Here is an 18,551-nt window from a genome sequence, read left to right as displayed (position 1 = left end):
TTTAATACCAAAATAACTTATATGGTCAGATGTGAAGTTCTTTTCTCTGAGCAATGTACACAGGCAGCAATGAAAGCGCACAGTATCATACTGATAATTTATCAAACATTTACTTGTATATTCAGGTGACACTCAAGTCAAGTGGACCCAATTTCAGTGAAGTACGGACCGTCTGTGACAGCCAAATCCTCTGCTTGCACCTTCACGATGGTGGGACTGTTAGTAATCCTATGTATAACCCCCAGGCACAAGTACATGGTGGGTGACCACCCAGGTGTGAACCAATGTAAGCAGAGGAATGCCGCCGCTATATATTACCAGGCAGTACTAGGTGGTAGATAACTCTCATCAACCCATGAAATACCACCACTTTGCTTATTGGAGGCTTGAAGTGGTGGAACCCATGTTTAGTCTCTAGAGCTAAGTTCCATTCAACCCTTCCCCATCTCTTCCATCATGCAGTATGATTGATGAATTTTGAGGTTATGATGAACATCGTGGCGAGATCCAACATCCCTTACATTTCGAGGGTACAGCTCTAAAGCGGTGTTTGCAGGCCGGCCGCTAGTTAGTACACCACACCGAACCTATTCGTAACTCTCTAGGAGGCTTCCGGATCAGCTAGTTTATCATCTTGCTACCTCTACTCTGCTAGATAGTGACTGGAGGGAGTCTGAGTAGTGTGTATGCGGGGAGCATTGTCGAGGCCACTTTATGTCAAGGATCTGGCTATATTCTTACCATGTGTATGTCATATCCAAAAATTTCATTACTTCATACAGCATGTCTCACCTACTTTTTCTTACTATTGAATAAACCATGAATTGTCAAACTAATGGAGCAAGCTTATCTGCGAAAAGATCTAAACCTCCCAAACACTTCCTAATTCATTTCACAAATATACGTGGTCTCAATTCTAATCTCAACCATGTCCATTTCCACTTGCAGTCTGCCAAACCCCACGTATTTTTCTGACAGAATCTCAGTTATCGGTTGATTCAACTACTGCTCATCTCAGATGCCCAAATTATTCGCTGTATGATTCCTTTCGCCTCAAAGGTGGTACTTGTGCACATGTCCGTTCTGATATTCCCTGTCAAAGACTTGGCAATTTGGAATCTCCTCTCTCTGATCTTCTCTGCCTTAAAATCTCTCTACCTCATTGTGTCAAATTCATCTGTTGTCTCTACCATTCTCCCAACTCCACTAATCACTTGGAGCTCTTTGCAACTTGACTTTCTACAGTCCAACTTTCCAAACAGTGAGGTAATTTTCCTTGGTGATTTTAATGTTCACAACTCCAGCTAGCTTCCATTTTCTAGTCACACCGACCCAGTTGGTCAAGATGCTGAGCTTTTGCAATTACTATTGACCTTGCACAGATTGTTCATTTACCTACAAGAATACCGGAAAATCCTAACCATACAGCCAACACGCTTGATCTTTTTCTCACAAACAACCCTTCTAAGTACATGGTCGAAGTAAGAGGTCCTTTAGGCACTTCAGATCACAACTTGGTGATTGTCTTTTCTCCAATGGAACCTTTATCTCATGGCTATTCCCAACCTCGTGTTATTTGGAATTACAAGAATGCAAAATGGGATGACCTGCGAGATTTCTTTTCTTCTTTTCCTTGGTTGGATTACTGTTTCAAAACTTCTGATGTCAATGTCTGCTTAGATCGTGTCAGTGAAATTATTCTTGCAGGAATGGAATCCTTTATCCCACACTCCACTTTAAAATCTCATCCTTTATCTAAACCTTGGTTTTCCAATAAATGTGCTAAGGCTGTTCAAGAGAAGAATGTTGCATATCGTAATTGGCTTGTTTCTAATTCTTAGTTAATTTTCTGCATACACCAAAGCTCGCAACAATTGTAACGCAGTTATTAATCAGTCCAAACTGGAGTTCGAACAGGCTAAGAGTAGAAAACCTGCTTCTTCCATTGATGGTAGCCGAGCATTCTAGTCTCTTGCCAAAGCTACTGGCCATTTTGCCCATCTCTGCTCCTACCTCTGTCCAAACCAGATGGTTCTGTTGTCACTTCAGTCAAGGATAAAGCTGACCTGCTAGGATCTCATTTTTATTCCAACTCATGTATTAATGATCTTGGTAAAACACCTCCAACCATTCCCAACAAGCTCCATTCAATGCTTCCTGTGGTCTTCTGACAAAAGGATGTCAGAAAGATTTTGACGAATCTTGATGCTAAGAAAGCTCCAGGTCCCGATGATATTTCTCCACTTGTTCTCAAAACCTGTGCTCCTGAACTTACTCCTATTCTTTGCCACCTTTTTTCACTTTCTTATTCCAAAGGTGTTTTTCCTTCTGCTTGGAAATTTGCTCACATCCAGCCAGTTCCTAAAAAGGTTGACAAATCTCTCCCATTCAATTACTTCTACTCTTTCTAAAGTAATGGAGAAATCAATTAACTGTCAACTTTTAAACTACCTACAAACCTTCCATCTGATCAACAATCGTCAGTATGGATTCCATCAGTGTCAATCCACTGGTGATATTCTGGCTTATGTTACCCATTTATGGACTAATTCAATGGAAAGGTTCGGTGAAACACAAGTAGTTGCTCTTGACATCTCAAAGGCCTTCGATCTTGTCTGGCATAAAGGTCTTCTTAACAAGCTTCCATCTTATGGTTTGCCAACTGTTTTTTGTAATTGGTTATCCAGTTTTCTCTCTGATTGCTCACTGAGGGTGATGGTAGATGGCTCTCTGTCTTCTAACTTCTCCACTAATACCAGTGTCCTCCAAGGTCCAGTTCTTTCCCCCACTCTTTTACTCTTGTATATTAATGACATTTTTCCATTGACTGGAAATCCTATCCATAGTTTTGCTGATGATAGCACATTGCATTCCACTCTCCATTTTGAAAAACCTTGCCCTGCTCAATCAGCTTCAACTTCTCGAAAATCTGCTACCAATTCCTTAAATGCCGATCTTCAGGTAATTCTCCAGTGGAGCAAAGACAACTTAGTTGATTTCAATCCTTCTAAAACTCAGTCTTATGCTTATCTTTGGTGACACTCCAATTTCTAGGCAAAATGATATATCTATTTTGGGGATTACCCTGAATTCTAATCTCTCTTGGCACAAGCACATTACAAATATTGCTTCCTCTGCATCTAAAAAAAACTTGGTTTTCTCTTTCACTCTCGGCATTACTTTTCTTCCAAACATCTGCTCACTCTGTATAAATCACAAATCCGCCATACCATGGAATATTGTTCCCACATCTGGGGTGGTGCCCCCTAAACCTCTCTCTCTCAGGCTTCTTGATTCCCTTCAGAAGAAGGCAGTTAGGTTAATTAATGATTCATTTCTAACAGAGTCTCTCCACTCGCTGTCTCATCGACATACTGTTTCTGCTGCATGCCTGTTCTACAGGCACTGTTCTTCTGAATTGGCTTCTATAATTCCCGCTTTCTCTTTCAAAACAGTCAGAACACATGTAGCAGTCAGCCAACATCCATTTACTGTCCAACTTCAAACTCACAGAACCAACCTTTCATCTTCCTCATTTATTCATTCAACTGCCGTTTTCTGGAACAACCTTCCTTCATACATATTTCCTGAAAATTACAGTCTACAGAAGTTCAAGTCCAATGTCAACAAATATCTTCTTTCATCTTCTCAACCTCTAGGTTATAATACCTCTCGTGTTTGGGGTTTACATAAAAAAAAAAAAAAAAAAATATATATATATATATATATAGGGGTTTTTTTTTTTTTTTTTGGTAGTTGTTGGCACATCGGCTTCTGTGGCCATAGTACACCTCCCAAGGTTTTTGCAGTACTTTGATCCAAGTCCGAGGCGGGATTCGAACCCTCGACCTTTGGGTTGCCAGGCAGGCACTTTACCCACCTGGCTAGCCCGGTCGGCCTATATATAGGGAAGTGTTAATCCCACCTCGTGTGGTAATTGTAAGACCACACTTAGAATACCATGTTCAAGTATGTTGTTGTTGTTGTTGTTTTGGTTTTTAGGAGCATTAGCAACCACGGCCATATTGCTCTGGGATATGCGGTGGTCATTCCCTGACATTTCTGTATTTCGTGGTGACGGGCTCGAATCCCGATCTAATCAAGAAGCATGTGATACGCACTACTGCTCCTTCCCACCTGGCTACGGAGGCTGTTCAAGTATGGAGATTGCATCTAAAAACACAGTCTAGCTTCTTGAAAGTGTCCTTAAACAAGTAACACACCTTATATGGTCAGCCAAAAAAAAAAAAAAAAAAAAAAAAAACCATCCATAAGAGGAGACTGAATATGTAGGCTTACGAGCTTGGAAACTATACACCTTAAAGGAGACTTGATTGAGATGTAGAAGGCTCTGAGACATGTATGTGAAATGAACGATGGTAAAATTTTCATTGTTGCCCCCATGGGTGGTTGAGACTGACAGTTTTGGGAAATTCAAAGGTCTGCTGGATGGCCACCTACATGAGGAAGGAGTCAAACAGGTAGTTGATTATTTATGTATTTTTTAAATTAATATATATTTTTTTTCCCATTGGAACAGCAAAATCGGTATCCTGTCTTCTCAACATTAAAAATATACTAGTAGATGGTCTCAATGATTTGTGATGGTTAATAATGAAGTTATTCAGTGACATGAAGTACATAAAAAAGTTAAAACTTCAACTATTTAATACAGCAGAGTTATGTGGCCATAGAAATAAATCCTGTAAATTGAGAATTATCTTTTCCTATATGTTTGCTCAGGGAAGAACACTATACTCCTTTATAAAGCCTAGATGTTTTACCTCTATGCTAGACAGACAGGAATAAACATTCACTCCATCATATGAGTGAGTCTGTCTATATGTCTATCCCTCTCTCTATATTAATTTGTAATTTGATATGTTTGTGTTACCAATTGTATACTCATTCTTACCTTGTGACCTATATTTGAGATTTTATTCAGATTCTGCTTCTTCTCCAGTATCACCATCTTTCTCTGCAGATGCTGCTTTAGCATCACTTGTCTCCTAAATAAATAAGTTCAGCAATTATAATACAATTGTTAAGTAGATTCAGGTTAAATAGAAAGGAAAAAATTAGCTTTTCTAACATCTCATCATTAACCTCCAATAGCAAAATAAGAATTGGCAAAAAAGTTAATACATTTACCACCTCCTGAAATATACACAAGCAATTCCAAACAAAATAGCAACTCACCAATAAACCCATTTTTTGCATTTTTTACTCAAAAATGTTTATTATTTATAATTACTTTTCTTTCTTTTTTTTGGGAAAAAAATTCTGTGGGTAGTAACAAAATTCATTCATATTATTAAGGTGATATTCACTGAATAAAATAATGATTTTGGGGGAGGTGGATGAAGACAGGGGTATTTTGATGGGAGTAAACTCCCATCAAAATGATGTCTAAGGAATCAGTCATAAAGAGCACTATAAGAAGGAATGACTTTTTGGGGCCTGTATTTCATATTTTATCAATAGCTTGGTAAACAAATGGATTTTATAAAGTTTTTTTGTTGTTGTAGTGTTTATGAAGCAATGGTTTATATGTTATTTGAAAAAACTGCACACTTAATGCATTATGCTTGATTTTTTTTTTGGCAACTTGAGTCTTATTTTACATGCTAAACAGGAAAAAAAAATTAATAAATTAATTTTTTTAACCCTTTAAACATATCTTGAATATTATAAACATGAAAAAAATTGTATTAACAATAATACTGTCATTAATGAAATTTTTTATGCAAAATTGCATACACACACTACCGTATTAGCAAGGATGTAATGTTGAAAGAAAAAAGAAAAGGAAAAAAAAAAAAAAAACATTGAAGAGAGCTTCTGAATACACAAACAGGAAAGATACTGAGTTGCAAGAGCAGCCTTCTATCTCCAAAGCTTCAACTTAAATATAAAATGAACAAATGTCATCTGCACTGGAAACGACTTCTACAAAGAAAACAAAGTGCATCATGAACAATTCAAAGAATTTATTTGCTTTTTTTTTATCATCCTGTTTCCAAATGTAAAGGAGAACTAAATGCAGATTTGTTTCTTCTTGAAACTTAAAAAAAAAAAATAAATAAATAATAATAATAATAAAATAAAGTAAAATAAAAATAACTGAAAAAATACATGACACTTTGTAGGATTGACCTTGTGACCACAAAAGGGCACTAAAGCAGGATTGCACTCTAAGTGAGAACGCTATAATGGGAGTTTACTGTACGACCAATGGACATAATAGAAAAAATAATAGCAACCATTGCTCTTAAACACTTGGGATGTCTTAATCCTTTCTGCTCCCCCCCTCCCCAACAAAGTGCAGGTAGGGATAATAACTGAATATTCATCACAATTTTAAAAAATGCCCATTAACTTAATCTATACAAATGTGGTAATCCAAGGAGAAAAAAATTATACTGGAAAGGCAACATGTTCTGAGCCATCATACAGAGCAGTTCATAGCAGCTGTACAAATGTCTCTCCTATTCACAAGGGAAATTTCAAAGGGTGAATTGTGTAATTACAGATTTGGAGGCATAACTTCTGTTGCGGGAAATAGTCACAAACGAATTGGAAGCAAAAAATTGTAACAGTCAGCATTAGTTGAGGCATATGATGCAAGAAAGCAAGCCCATACAGCATCAGCCAAAATTAAAACTTCCCATTTCACCCATCCATTTGCTCCAAAAGTTTCTCCAGTTCTTCCTTTAATTTATTTAGTTCAACTTCCACAACAACAACAAACGGAAGTTTCTTCCAACAATCAACCATCTGCTGGTAAAATGCAAATTTCTGCACATCTATTCTACAACTATCTTTCCTCAATTTGAATTTATGCCCAACAGGTGAGTAATCTAAGCAAGAAGAAAAATCGCATCAGCATTGGGCTTGCTCAACCATGCAAGACCTTATACACCTCAATCAGATCACCTCACAGGTGCCTAGTCTCCAGACACTGTAATTTGCAAAACTTAAAAGCCTTTATTAGTAAGGGCACCAATCTCATTACCCTTCTTTTACCCTTCTCATTACCCTTCTTTGTACTTTTTCCAGCAGCTTTACATCCTTCATAAAATGAGGCCACCAGACCTGTATACAGTACCCAAGTGTGGCTTAACCATAGCCTTATACAAAGGAATAACCACCTCCTTATCCCTGCTAGCAAAATTCCTGTATATTAGTATTAGCAATGGCCACATGGTGCAAGGAAGCCTATGGCTTAAAATAAAATAAAATAAAATAAAATAATAATAAAATAATAAAAAATATTAATAAAATAATAAAAAATATTAATAAAATAAAATGATAAGAATAAAATAATAAGAAGAAAATATTTTAAAAAAATTAATAAATAAGAAAAGGAAATGGACAACCTAAACATTTATCCAGCTAACCTTTGAATTTCTCCAAACTGTCAGCCTCTACCACCCATGTAGGTAACTTATTACAGTAATTTATTACTCGCTGGCTAAAATAAAACTTCCTGCAATCCAGTGTAAACGTCTCCCCCATAACTTGAAATTACAGCCCCTAGTTCTAAAATCATTTATAACCGTGAAAATTTCATCCTCATTCATTTTGCTTATGCCTCTCAGCGCCTTCAAGATCAATCATGTCTCCTCTAAGGTCCCTAGTTTCCAAGCTATCTAACCCCCATATGCCAAATCTTTCCTCACATGGATGCCCTTTTGCTGATCTCACCAGGTGAGTTAGTCTCTGGACCCTTTCAAGAAGCACAATGCCTTTCTTTGGATGCGTTCTCCATACATGAAGGCAGTATTCCAAGCGTGGTCTAACGACAGCCTGATATAATGGGATTATGATGTCCTTATCTCTAAGCAATTGTTTGATAAATCATTGATAGGACACCATGGGCCTTCCTTGCAACCTGTCTATAATGCTCACTGAACTTAAAGTCTGACCGCATCGAAACACCCAAGTACCTTTCCTCTACCACCGGCTTTAGTACAAGTGTATATGTTATTTTGGGGGTTACTGTTCTCCAGGTACAATACCTTACACTTTGCTGGATGAAAGCATAGCTGCCATTTTTCTAACCATCCCTGAAGTTTATCGCCATTCTGAAGAAGCACTGCTTGGCGGCAATCATTAGCTATTATACCAAATCTTCCCATCTTTACGTCGTCTGCAAATTTAGACACCATGCCCTCTATCCTTTCATCGATGTCATTTATGAAAATCAAAAACAACACTTATCCTTGGGGAACCCCACCTTTTACATCAACCCAATCTGAAAAATAACCATTTATCACAACCCTCTGCCTCCTGCCCTGAAGCCATTCAGTTATCCATCTAAGGATTTTTCCTGTGATTCCAACCTATTATAGCTTATATAAAGTAACTTCTCATGTTGAGTGACCCTGTCAAAATAGCTAACCAGCTTAGTTAAACATGATTTTCCCTTTACAAAACAACGCTGAGTATCCTTCAGAATTCCATTTCTATCCAAATGATCCTGAACTTAATTGATCATTGTCTCCATGATTTCTCCTACTACTGAAGTTAGACTAACCGGCCAGTAATTTCCCACTTCACTTTTAGAACCACCCTTATGTACTGGAGATACATTGGCACTTTTCCAATCCAATAGAATCACTCCAAGTACAGTGATGCTTGCATAATTAGCCTCAATGATTCAGTACACTCACTTGCCACCTCCCTTAAGATTGTAGGGTATAAGCCATCAACCCTAGGAGCCTTACTGGCCTGTAGGCTCAAAAGTTTTCATTAAATAAACACGTGAAATTTCAACATAATTACATTTTTTTTCAACTTCACTCCTGTAATTTCTCATTGACAATAAAGGGTTTTTCTTCTGTAAATATCAATGCAAAGTAACTGCTGAGTTCATCTGCAACTTCAACTGGGGTATCTAATACTATCATGTGTCCATTACATAAGGGCCCAATCTGGTTTGTTCTCTTCTTTGCATTTATATATGTGAAGGATTCCTTATCCCCACCCCCCCCCCTCTTTGCCAGCAATTTCTCATTGACAAGACCCTATCACCTGCTCTGGCAGCCAGTCTGCACTGCTCAGAAAACTTGATATCCGACTGCACAATTACCCCAGGTCTTTTGTCATTCTCCACTACCCTGAGTCTATTACCGTATAGCTGGTACGTTACTTTCGAGTTACTGCTACCCATAAGCAGCACTTTGCATTTATCAATGTTAAACTTTAGTTGCCGCTTCTCAGCCCAACTATTCTAGATCCTGTTGCAGTAGCTTACTGTCATTAACAATCCTGCCAACCTTCCTATCATCTGCAAATGTAGCCATTAAACTTGATATACCTTCATGAATATCACTGATAAATACAGAAAACAATAATGGGCCCAATACCAAACCCAGGAGTACTCCACTAACAACATTAATCCATGAAGAGCAGTGTCCTTTGATCACCACTGTCTTCTCTCATTCAACCATTCCTTTATCCATAGCAGCAACTTACCCTTAATGCGATACTGCTCCAATCTGTACAGCAGTCTTCCATGTGCAATAGTATCAAAAGCTTTAATAGTAAGTGTTTGCCATATAGAACAAGGAAGCCACAGACTTGCAGCACTTGCAAAAAAAAAAAAAAAAAAAAAAAAAACCAACCAAGTAGATATCAAAACTCAAATTATATGTTCCCCTATTTCATAGGTAAGTATCCAGTAGACCACTGAATTTATTCAAACTGTCAGGCTCAACTACCTGTGAGGGCAACTTGTTCCATCTATCAATGACACACTTGCTAAAAGTAAACTTCCTACATTCCTACTTCCTATCTAAAAGAAAGCTTCCTAAACATCAAGCTCTCTAATTTGAATTTATGAAACTGTTTAGAACTGTGAGCATTCCACCTTTGTTCATTTTACTAATCCCTCTCTGAGTCTTATAAACCTCAATCAGGTCACCTCTGAGGTGCCTGGCTGCCAAACTCTGTAGCCCACATAATCAGTCTTTCCTCATACAGTTGCCCTTCTGCCAATCGAGTTGCTCATCTTTGGACCCTTCCAAGAAGATCAATGTTTTTTTTTTCAGATGAGGTCTCTCTCCATACTTGAACACAACATTCTAAATGTGGTCTTACAATTGCCTTATACAGTGGAATTATCATTTATCAAATGCTATCCTCTACAGGGCAGCATTTGACAAACCATTGATCCTGCAATGATTCTTCAACCATTATCCAGCCAATGACCCCATTATTTTCCCAGGAACATAAGTTAAACTAACAGGTCTGTAACTACTCGTGTCCCCCTTTAATCTCCCTTGGTGAAATGGGGATACATCTTAACATCTCCAGTCCATGGGGACCTCCCCTGAATCCAAAGATGCTATCATAATTACTTACTTCCTTTGCTGCCTCCTTTAATATAATTGGATAGGTTCCATCCACCCCAGGTGACTTTTTAATGTTTAACTTCAACAATTTCTCCTCCACTTTGCTCTCAGTTATTAGAAAATCATTAAGCACCCTGTTACAGTTTGATAAACTTCTGGCCTCCATTCCCTACAGAATTCCTCATGTGTGAATATAGATGCAAAATACTCATTCAGTTTGTCAGCTACCTGACCAGGATCACCAACAGTCAAACCATCGATATCAAGTGGACTAATCTGATTCAGCGCCTTCCTTCTAAAGTTTACATAAGTAAAGAAATCTTTGCTGTTTTTCTTTGCATCCTTTGTCAAAGATTTCTTGCAATTTGCCTTTGCTGGCCTAACTTCCTTTGTGACTTGATTACAGACTAGCTTATATCTACCATAGGCTTTTGTGTCACCTGATAATTTATATGCATCCCATGCATTTTTTTTCTTTTCCATGAGTCTCATTAGTTCATCTGACATCCATTTAGGCCTAATTTAGGTGTTGAATGGGTTGAGCATGCTGAATTCTGATGGATCCTTCCACTTCAGATTACGAACCTAAGAGGGCATAAATACAAATTAAGAAAGGACAGATGCAGAATAGATGTGCGGAAATTTGCCTTTAGCTAGTGGGTGGTTAACTGCTGGAACAAACTTCCATCTGTCACTGTGGAAGTTGACAGGTTGAATAAATTTGAGAAACTGGACAGGCATTTGGAAGGAATGGTGTAATTTTTTTTTGGCTGATGCTGCATAAGCTCATACACTTGATTTCTTGCAACACACGCCACTATTGCTACTACTAATAATCCTTGAACAGTATTCCTTAGTTGACATGAAAAGTGTAGTAGCTTCCAAGATAAATTCCTTAAATGCTCCCCATTTAGAATTTGCTCTTAGTAACATCATCAGTTGGTAGCACTGAATAGAATTTAAAAACTGTTTGAGACTACTGTAGTACCTTTATGAAAACAAAAACCCTTCCCTTTACCCCTGATGGCAGTTACATCTTTAAGTAAATCCTACATCAATACTGCAATCACTGCCACCTAGTGGTTCCATTATCTGCAAATTTTTAATGCATGAATAAACACTGCTGATAATCAGATCAAGAGTATTACTCCCTCAGGTTGCCTCTTGATCTTGCTGCTGTAGAAAACAATCCAATAAATCCACAAAAGTCTTGCTAGTGTGCAAGTGACCAACAACAAGTTCCAGTTAATATCTGGGCAGTTAAAATCGCCCATTATAAGACATCCTGATTTACTGGTCCACTATTTCTTTGTACAAATTATTCGTTGTATTCATCAGAATCATTAGGCCTATAACACACCCCTCTCATTTTTGCTTTTCCAGTGCTTATGTCACACCAAACCGACTCAACATTGCACTGTCCATCCATGTCAACTGGATGCACTTCCTTAAATTTTGTTTCTTAACTAACAGCATAACCCCTCTCACCTTTCTATACTTTCTCTACACATTGCACTCCCCATTCCAATTCTGCATTCCTTATATCTGTGTGACACCACGTCTGTGATATACCAACAATATCCACCTTTGACGTCTTGACCAGCACTTCAAATTCATCAAATTTATTTTCTATACTCCCAGCATTGGTGCACATGCAAATTTTTATTCTTAATTACCCAAATGCTGTCCATGTATTTACTTGTTCCCTGATGACTCCCAGTAGTTTTTTAAATCCCCAGCACCTTGCTTTCCAGGCTGCTGCTCATCCCAATAGAAGCAGTGCAAGAATCACTTTCACTTCTGCCTGCAACTATTGTTAACCTATTAGTCTGTGAATCCATAAAATATAGCTGTACAAACTGGAATGTTCTGGCATTAGTTACTGCTATGTATAGTGATGGTCACGCAGCAAGAAACATTAATTATTAACAGCTGCAGCTTTTCATGAATTAATGTTATTACTACCCCCCCCCCCCATGTTTTAGTGCTTGGTCCCTTACTATTTTCAATATTTATTCAATACAGGAATCCACCGATTAGCGCGGTTTATATTTTGCTACCAATTTTCGATTAGCATGGTATTTTGGCTTGGCCTAAAGAAACTGAAGCTGGTGATGCTACGAAGGTCAGTACTAAGCTACAAATGTAAATACACTGCTAAAGTATGCATAACATTATAGAAACATCGCTTGTTTTCTTAGTGAGTGCACGGCTCTGTTCACAAAAGGGAGTTACTGTTTATTTCACAGTGTCATACCTTCTCCATTGAGAAGCGTTATCGAGAAATAAACAAAAACAAACGCAAGATACAGCGTGGGAAGCTAGTTTGTTTTTCTACCATAAGAAAATAAAAAGAACCTGATTTCAAATGTGTATTATTACAACAATTGAAATATTTCTACCATTATGCACTCTGAAGGACAACACCAGCCGCACCGCATTTATTACATACATGCAGATTAGTTGCTTTCAGTTGTTCTTGTGTTGCATGTTAATGTGCAGACTTCCATGTATCTCCCACCATTAATTACTGTACATACTAATTAATTACATTAATTTCTATTAAATGTTTTATATATTACGTAATTATTAACTATGGAAAAAAGGAAAAGTGTATCTAATAGTGCCTCTGGTAAAAAAAGAAAAGTGATTACGTTAGATGAAAAAATTGAAGTCATAAAAAGATTTGAAGATGGTGATAGTAAAATACAAATTTCTCGACATCTTGGAATGCCTGAATCAACAGTTCAGATGATTTTAAGTAAAGCCAGTGCATATAAGGAAAAAGGAAAGCTTGCTTCATCGTCAACACACACAGAAACCACAAGAAATAGAAGTGTTACGATGATTGAGATGGAACGTCTTTTGGCCATTTGGATAGAAGACTGCAATTAAAAAACAAATTCCAATCTGCACAATGACAATAAAAACAAAAGCCTTGAGTATTTTTGCAATGTTAAAGGAAAAGTCAACAACAGAAAACTTGGGCTGAAGAAAATATTCAAGCAAGAGCTCTTCAAAAGAAAAAGTGATTGAAGTGGAAACGGAAAAAAATTTCACTGCCAGTAAAGGCTGGTTTGAACGTTTTAAGAAAATAACAGGACTGCATAACGTTTCATTGACTGGAGAAACGGCAAGTGCAGATAAAGATTCAGCCACGAAATATCCCCAAATTTTAAAGAAAATTGTTGATGACAGTGGCTACACAGATCAACAAATATTTAATGTTGATGAAACAGGCATTTTTTTTGGAAACGAATGCCAAAAAAAAAAAAAAAAAAAAAAAAACGTTTATAGCAAAAAAAGAAAAGGTTCAAGCAGGCTATAAAGTTTCCAAAGATAGAACAGCACTTTTATTGGGAGGCAATGCAGAGGTGATTTGAAATTAAACGCATGTATCTATAGAAATGAAACTCCAAAATCTTTCGGTAAAGGTTTTAATAAAGCAAGCCAACCTGTTGTGTGGCGCTCTAATAGAAAAGCTTGGGTCACGAAAGCTTTATTTGAAGAGTGGTTCACTAGCTATTTTTGTCCAAAAGTTAAGGCCTACTGCGAAAAAAATAATCTTGCAGAAAATAATGCCCCGGACCACCCACCAGCACTTTCTGATTTGTGTGAAAATATGAGGTTTTTTTTTTTTTTTTTTTTTTACCTCCAAATGACAAGTCTTTTACAGCCTATGGATCAGGGCATAATCACTACTTTTAAGGCCTATTATTTACGCAGAACATTTGTGCACGCAATTGAAGCAACAACTAGAGATGGTGCAGTTTCTTTAGTTGAATTTTGGAGAAATTACAACATCAGGAAAGCAACAGACAATATTCATGAGTTGTGGACTGAAGTAACATCCAGCAGTATGAGAGAAGTTTGGAAGCATATTTTGCCACATTGCACAAATGATTTCTGTAGTTTCACTCATGTCAACACTGTTTTTGATGAAATAGCAAATATTGGAAGAGATCTAGGCTTTGATGAAATCAACAACAATGATGTTCGCAAATTGCTGAAATCACATTCAGAACAATTAAGTGATTCTGACCTCTTTAATATTGATGAACAACGAGCATATGACGAGGTGAAAATTTGCAAGGAAGAAAATGTTCAAGAAAAGAAGTTGACATTAAAAGAACTTGAAGGAATATTTCATGCTGCTGAAAATTTGAAACAACTAATCATGGATGCAGACCTAGATATCGAGCGCAGTATGCAAATTCGCAGTAACATTGAAAAAGATGTGTATCCATACAAGTGAATTTTTGAAGGGTTGCTTTTAAGTACAGGCAGTTCCCGCTTTACGAATTCCTGGGTTTATGAGTTTTATATATCAAGTATCAACAAAATCAAAAATATGAACATTAATTGGAAAAAAATGAATGTTAAACATTCATAAATACCACATTTCAAACCAAGCACATAGCTATACAATACAGTGTACCCGCTTTACGATATTAATCCGCTCCGGAGACACCATCGTATCGTGAAAATATCATAATGTGAACCCAATAATGCTGTTTTTTGGCAATTCGTTGCCCAACCTCGGAAGTAGAAATTTTCACTATATAACTCTGTAAAAAAGTCATTTTTAAAAGTGTAAATTATATTAGTTACCAATTCAAATCATTAAAATGCACTACACTTTATCGCATATGTTTTGTTTTGAGAACCAATTTTGAACGGTTTTGTGATATTTTTCTAAAACACATGTGGATATCACGACCATAAAATAATAAAAACAATTTGCACTTTCCGGTTTATTGTTACTGCAAGCAATTATAAACATGTAGTAAGCTCCATGTTATTGCATTTGCGAAAATACCGATAGCTGGAATTGTATGGGGTTTTTTTTTTTTTTTTACATTATGATGAAATGTGTTTCCCCTTTACTGAAATCTTCAATTGTATAAAAAAACATAAATAAATTTTCAGAATCTTCTCTTCATTCCTTTTTTTTTTAAGCTTCGTAAACTTGTTAAGTGCTGCAAATCGTGTTAGCTGCAATTTGTGTGTTCCGTTAAAAAATGCTTATGCATGTTATTGAAATTTATAAAAATAAGAAAAGATTATCTAGGAAACAAATGCCTCTTGAAGCATTTCTGAAGAAGACTCCTCGTGCAAGAAACCAACAGGTGCCGAGCCAATAACGAGTGATCAAAGAGTGTGCATTTAGTTGATGATGAAGAATAAATATTTTTATTTAACATTTGTAAGTTGTATATAACTTCTTTATTACAGGCTACATTTTCATTTCTTTGGATAAATCAATCATTGTTTAAACAAACTAATTAGCTAACTAATTTAATTGTTGAGAAAGTAACCCCTATTTTTAACATTATGTCAACAGGAAAAAAAATTCCCGCTTTACGAGTTTTCGATTTATGAGTGTGCGATAGGAACGAATTAACTTGTAAAGTCGGGAACTACCTTTATATACTACAATGTTAGTAAATTAATAAGAGGAGTTTACCTCAATATAGTACGTGGAACACTTCCGTATGATACCCTCCAGAAATTAAAACGGAAAAAACGAAAAAATCGACAACTTACCGGTACATTAAAGTAAAATATAAATAATTAAAGTAAAATATAAATAATTAAATAATCAATTTAACACAATTCAAAATCAATTCAAAACAATTAAAATTAAAATTGAATTTGAATTTTAATTGTTTTGAATTGATTTTGAATTGTGTTAAATTGATTATTTAATTATTTATATTTTACTTTAATTATTTATATTTTACTTTAATGTACCGGTAAGTTGTCGATTTTTTCGTTTTTTCCGTTTTAATTTCTGGAGGGTATCATACGGAAGTGTTCCACGTACTATATTGAGGTAAACTCCTCTTATTAATTTACTAATATTATTATCAACGTAGAACATATTGAGTATTACAGCTCTGATTCATACTATACTACAATGTAAAACAGAAATAAAAAATGCAAATCTTTTATACTTACGCTCTTTTTAGGTCTTCCACGTCCTCGTTTGCCACTTTTGGCAGGACTCCCTGCTTTCTGAAATCCAAAAAATAAAATTGCTTCTCAGTATTAATAAAAGATTTAGTTTTATTAGTAGTAGTAGTAGTACCAGCATATGATGCAAGAAAGCAAGCTTATAAAGCATCAACACAACACACAAAAAAAAAAAAAAAAACACCACCTCCCACATCACAAATGCATTCTCTCCAATAATTTGTCCATTTCTTCAATTTATTCTAACTGCCCACTCCACAATAACAGATGGAAGTTGTTTCAACAATCACCCACCTGCTGACTGCACACCTATCCTACAACCTCAATTTGAATTTACGCCCCCTTATGTGCGAAGTCTGAGAAAGAGGAAGAATACAATCAGCATTGAGTTTGCCCAATCCATTCAAAACCTTAAACATCTCAGATCATCCTCACAGGTGCCTAGTTTCCAGTTGTTGCAATTTGCAGAACTGAAGCCTGTCCTTGTAATACCACCCTTTTATCCCATTTACAAACTTTGTTGCCCTTCTCTGCACTCATTCAGAAGATCAACATCCTTCCTAAAATAAAGCCTTACCATTGCTTTATACAATGGGATAACCACCTCCTTATCCCTGCTAGAAAGTTCCTGTATATAATATACAAAACCCCATGAGCTGTCCTGACAGCCTGTTTAAAAGTCAGAACTTTAATATCTGACTGCACGATTACACCAGATCTTTTCTCATTTTCCACTACACTAAGTGTAAAAACACAGTTGGTATGTTAATCTAGGATACACAAGTTTATTTTTCTGATTGATTTTTTTTTTTTTTTTGATTTGGTAGTTGTTGGCGCATCGGCTTCTGTGACCATATTGCACCTCCCAAAGTTTTTGCAGTACTTTGATCCAAGCCCGCGGCGGGAATCGAACCCGCGACCTTTGGGTTGCCGGGCAGGTACTTTACCCACTCGGCTAGCCTGGTCGGCTTATTTTTCTGAGATCACTATATTGTTATCAATATATCTTCTATAAGATTACATAAATCATATTCAGCAGTGTGCATCTCACAACTAATGAAAATACTGCTATTTGCTCAATCAAGCAAAATGATGTTCTGCACTTCTGGAAAAATAACACAAAAATCAATGTTAATCTTGGTAATCATTAGACATCAGATTATATGCATTTGCATATTGTCGCTGTTTTAATTATTAGAGCATATAACATTAATATTACTAGCAACACTGTATATTTTCATTAATTTGATCAATTCTTCAAAGATTAAATTTGGATTACTGATTTCAACCACTGAAAGCATCAAACATCAAACAACAGCATGGGAAAACATGTCGATGGGATTTTGCTGTAATTCTTGTGTCATCAATGATGTTGGATGAAAATACAATATATGAATGCACAACGAAATACAATTGTTCAGTTCTGCTATAAAAAAATTTACAGGAGCTTTTGTTCAAAATGCTAAAAATCAAATCTGCCACAGAATAGATTTGCTATGGATGGCAGTATTATCTTTTGGGTTGTTTGTGAAAATGGTGTTTCATGTAGAAAAAAAACTATAATATGGGAAAACGACATCATACATTATAGCCAAAAAAATAAAACGCAAAGAAAAATTTCTAGATCAGTCACTTTTAACTAAGCCAACTAGTAGAGGAGAAAGTGACTTCTCAAAGGATCTACATCTCACCTTGGTAAGCAGCAATTTCCTTTTCAATACGTCAAACAATTCAGTTTTGGAATGATTTTGAAAAAAAATATTGTAAAGTTCAAGACATTCCAGAAGAATCTACCTTAAGGAAAAATTAACTTAGTTTTATTTCTAATGATATAAATTGCATTACGCTTCCCACGTCTGTCAATGTGGAAAGATTGTTCAATGCTTTTAAAATGCTTTTGGAAGATAAGTACCAGATTTACAATGGATCCATTCAAAATACATATACTGTTTTTTTATTATAATGAAGTTTATTTAATAAATGTTGGGAACAATATAAAATACCAGAGGAATGGAAGATAGCAAAAATTATTTCAATATTTAAAATAGGAAACAGAAATGATAAAGAATTATAGCTGGATTAGCATATTAAATACAGTATATAAAATGTATAGCAAAATAATAAATACAGTATATAAAATGTATAGCAAAATAATAAATAATAGAATTAAAATGATCTCTGATGAAATATTAATAAAAGAACAGGCAGGATTCAGAA

General features: G+C 36.0%; 1 long non-coding RNA gene across 2 annotated transcripts in view; it reads right to left on the bottom strand.

Annotated features, from left to right (window-relative positions):
• LOC150090427 (uncharacterized) overlaps positions 1-18,551 on the bottom strand; it is a 106,198-nt gene that overhangs the window by 19,171 nt on the left and 68,476 nt on the right. For both annotated transcript variants that reach the window (XR_016546708.1, XR_016546709.1), the window contains exons 4-5: positions 16,320-16,376; positions 4,916-5,009 (exon numbers count right to left, since the gene is read on the bottom strand). This is a non-coding gene — a long non-coding RNA (uncharacterized LOC150090427). The remainder of the gene's footprint in view (positions 1-4,915; positions 5,010-16,319; positions 16,377-18,551) is intronic.

The sequence above is a fragment of the Mastigoproctus giganteus genome, chromosome 2 (assembly GCF_048544385.1).
Source record: "Mastigoproctus giganteus isolate SK-2022 chromosome 2, ASM4854438v1, whole genome shotgun sequence".
NCBI classification, from domain to species: domain Eukaryota; kingdom Metazoa; phylum Arthropoda; class Arachnida; order Uropygi; family Thelyphonidae; genus Mastigoproctus; species Mastigoproctus giganteus.
This window is presented reverse-complemented; position numbering and strand designations above follow the sequence as displayed.